Below are 4475 nucleotides of genomic sequence, written 5' to 3' on the forward strand. Positions count from 1 at the left end.
CATATCTTGGTTGATGTAATAAATCTAAGATCCTATTAACAGGCCAAGCTCCAATATTTTTTTAATAAATTTGAAGCTACAAAATCGAATGAGAGAGGTGCAAGGAGATCAGTTAAACTAAAGAGGCGGGAAATAGAATTTATTCAAGGTAGAATAAATGAAGTGAATAATTCAATTTTAGTTATAGATATTAATATGAGGGTAAGCATTGCTTGTTCTATAAGTTTTATTTATTTATTTATTTTAATAAATTACATAAAATTAAAACACACGACATTGTGTGTAATTTCAATTCAATTTATTACAGATTTCTTGAATTTTATTTCGTGTTACAATAGATAAGGCACACGAGGAAAAGCGGTTTCTTCAAGAAATTAGTACATTGAGAAAGCTACGAAATCAAATTTCTATGAATGTATATTTCGCAAGTGAAGATAATTCATTTTTCAGTCAGATAGTACCTATCAAAATGCAGCTTAAGGTATGTGCCTCTATGTTGTTTCTTTTTTCTATTTGACTGGGTGTAACTTGCACAACTCTTCACATTACATTTGAGAAATGTCAAAGATATAAATGATATATTTACGGTCATTCTCAGTTAAAGTTAATTTTGTCACTTAAATTTTATGTTTGCTGAGGTTTCATTTATCAGTTAACAATAACTCCTACCGATATCCCGTTATCAATTAACAATAACTCAAATAGGGCAAATTTGGAACATTTTTAATTTGCTAATTTTCTATATTTTCTCATTTACTACAATTTGTATAATTGATTTATGTAAACATTGAAGAAGGAACTAGCTGATTTCAGAGCTGCTAATAATGTTTGTCAAGACCCATACCAAGATTTTTTGGGTCTAAAAAGGCAATTGCATGAGAAGGTTTGTTCTAGTATTTCAGGTTGCATCTCTTTATTTCGAATGAGTAAAACTAAAGTAAAATCCATTAACTTGAGAGGGAATTTTTGCAGCTTTCATCCTGGGCCGGGGCAGAACCAAAAAATAATATGTTGAAAAAAAAACATCTTTCAAAATTTCCGAGTCTGGGAGTGTCTCACAAACTGTTTCTGGCCGCCTCGAGTCTTTTGTGTTAGAATTTGCAAACTCTCCCGAGATAAAAATAAAAAAAATAACTTGGTTGAATAAAGTTATAGCAATAATAGCTTCCTGAAAATATGGTAGGCTAAGGTTAATGGCCTAAGTTAAAGATACATGCATGCAAGGTGTTACAGATGTGGATAAAACGAAAGTATTTTAAACTGAAGTAAACTTAGCATAGAAGGCTTGGTTGTTAAAGAGTAAATATCATGGAAAATGGTAGGCTGCACAAGTTTAGAAAAGATTGCCTGGATGTATATAGCTATAACACGGTTTGCAGTGAAATTAAGAAGATTATGCAGTCAATATAGTAGGCTACAATAATAAATATTGTGTGAGGTAAGGCATGACGTAAACCAGGTCTTTGTAGCCTATAAATAAGGATGTATGTTCCTGATAATATGTACTGAAGAAAAGTTGATATACACATCTTAGTAAAGTTGTACACCACAGTTGTAGCAAAAGAGCTGAAGCTCTAATTTTAGAGTATAAAGGCAGTAGCCTATTTTGAGTCAAAATTGAGTACTCTGTTGCTTGTATTAACATTATAAATATATATTGTTTGTTTGAGTTATACTAAAAATATATAAATATATATTTTGCAAACTCATCACGTTTTCAACAAGTGGCATCAGAGCTAAGGTTCCGTTCGTGAAAAATGGCGACGATGGTGCAACCAAATATTCCAAAATTGACGAGTACAAATTACGGGAAATGGAGTATTCAAATGAAGGTATTACTCGGTTCCTACGATAATTGGGATATTGTCGAAAGCGGATATGACGAGCCCACAGATGCAGCCACTGAAGCTGCCCTGTCAAATGCTGAGAAGATGATTTTGAAAGAGACCCGAAAAAAGATAAAAAGGCGTTATATATAATTATTCAAGGAGTTGATGAATCAACCTTTGAAAAAATTTCAAATGTAAAAATGGCGGAAGACGCATGGGAGATTCTACAGAAATCATTCCAGGGTGTCGAGAAAGTCAAAAAGGTCTGGCTCCAAGTACTACGTGGGGAGTTCAAAAATTTGAAGATGAAGAGTTCCGAAAATATTGGTGAATTTGTTACGCGTTTGAAAATGGTGAAAAATGAGATAAAAAGAAATGGGGAAAGTTTCGATGATGTTCGGGTCATGGAAAAGTTGCTCCATTCATTAACAAGAAAATTTGATTATGTTGTTACTTCTATCGAAGAGTCAAAAGACTTGTCCACGATTTCTATTGATGAGCTCGTAGGTTCTCTTCAAGCCCACGAGCAGCGAATGAACCAGTATGATGATGTAAGCCATTTGGAAAAGGTGTTGCAAAGTAAGGTGTCCATTGGTGACAATTCTGGCAGTAGCAGAGGTCACTTTAGAGGGGGTTACCGTGGTGGACGAGGACGAGGAAGGCAGTCCTTCAATAGAGGCTAGAATTCTGAAGGGTATCAGCCATCTGGTCATGGTCAAAATTTCAGAGGCCGAGGACGAGGCGGATATCAACAACGAGGTGATAAGTCTCAATATCAGTGCTATAACTGTAATAAATATGGCCATTTCAGTTACGAGTGTAGATCACCAAAGGTGGAAGAAAGAAGTCATTTTGCAGCAGCAAAAGAAAACAAAGACGTTGGCACTGCTATATTCCTCACTTACAAAGGAGACGAGGAAAGCAAAAAGAATGTTTGGTATCTTGACTCAGGGGCCAGTAATCACATGACTGGTCACAAGGAATTATTCACGGAGATAGACGACACCATCAGCATAGAAGTTACTTTTGGTGACTCGTCAAAGATTCCGGTGAAAAGAAAAGGTACCGTCACAATCATGTCAAAGAAAGGTGAAAAGAAATATATAAATAATGTTTATTATATTCCTGCATTGAAAAATAATATTATCAGTCTTGGCCAACTTGTGGAGAAAGGATATAATATACAGATGCAGGACAATTCCCTCATTATCAGAAATCAAGCTCGGGAATTGATTGCAAATGTGGAGATGTCAAAGAATCGTTTGTTTACGCTTGATATGCAAACAAATGTGCAGAAGTGCTTAAAGTCGGTCATTAAAAATGACTCGTGGTTGTGGCATTTGAGATATGGTCATCTTGGATTTTCTGGCCTGAAATTATTGTCAAAGACAAAAATGGTGGACGGTTTGCCAGAAATCAACGAACCAGAAAATTTGTGTGAAGCATGTGTAAAGGGGAAACAACACAGACAAAGTTTTCCTGTTGGAAAATCATGGAGAGCCAGGATGCCATTGGAGATAATTCACACAGATATAGCTGGTCCATTTGATATCCCGTCACTTGGAGGTAATAGGTATTACCTAACATTTATTGATGATTTTAGCAGGAAAATTTGGGTGTATATCATCAAAGAAAAATCAGAGGCTCTTGATAAATTCAAGGAGTTCAAAGCACTGGCGGAAAAACAAATTGGCCTGTATTTGAAGATACTCAGATCAGACAGAGGAGGCGAGTACACTTCAAACTTGTTTAGAAGATTCTGCCGAGCACATGGAATAAATCATCAATTAACAACGGCCTACACTCCTCAACAAAATGGCGTTACAGAAAGGAAGAATCGCACTATTCTTGATATGGCAAGGAGTATGGTGAAAGCAAAACACTTGCCAAGAACTTTCTGGGCGGAAGCCGTTCAATGTGCAGTTTATTTGTTGAATCGTTGTCCAACAAAAAGTGTCAGAAATAAAACTCCGAATGAAGCATGGAGTGGTAGCAAACCATCAGTTGGGCATCTCAGAATTTTTGGCTATATTGCTTATGCCCATATTCCCGATCAGAAAAGAAAGAAGCTGGATGACAAAGGCGAAAAGTGTATTTTTACCGGATATGATAAAAGAAGCAAGGCGTACAGACTCTACAATCCCCTGACGAAGAAATTAATCATTTCTCGAGATGCTGAATTCGATGAATAAGATTACTGGAGATGGAGCGAGGATGAAAGAAAAGTTGCAGGTTTATTTTTCAATGGTGATGATGATGACGGTGATAACCAGAACATTGAAGATGACGGAGACGATGATCAAACTCCTCCACCAAGTCCAAATCAACAAACTCCTGTATCGACACCATCCACGGGAGAAAGCAGCAGTTCAGGGGGAGCACCACGAAAGATGCGGAGTTTGGATAATATCTATGAAGTTACAAGTCCGGTACAAACATCTTTTGATTATTCTCTATTTTATTTAATGGCTGAATGTGATCCAGTTACATTTGAAGAAGCTTCTGAAGAAAACAAATGGAATAAAGCCATGGATGAAGAAATTGGCGCAATCAAGAAGAATGATACTTGGGAAGTCACAGATCTTCCAGAAGGACACAGAGCAATTGGTGTCAAGTGGGTCTATAAAACTAAGACGAATCAAGATG

This window comes from Apium graveolens, chromosome 3 (genome assembly GCF_009905375.1).
Source record: "Apium graveolens cultivar Ventura chromosome 3, ASM990537v1, whole genome shotgun sequence".
NCBI classification, from domain to species: Eukaryota; Viridiplantae; Streptophyta; class Magnoliopsida; order Apiales; family Apiaceae; genus Apium; species Apium graveolens.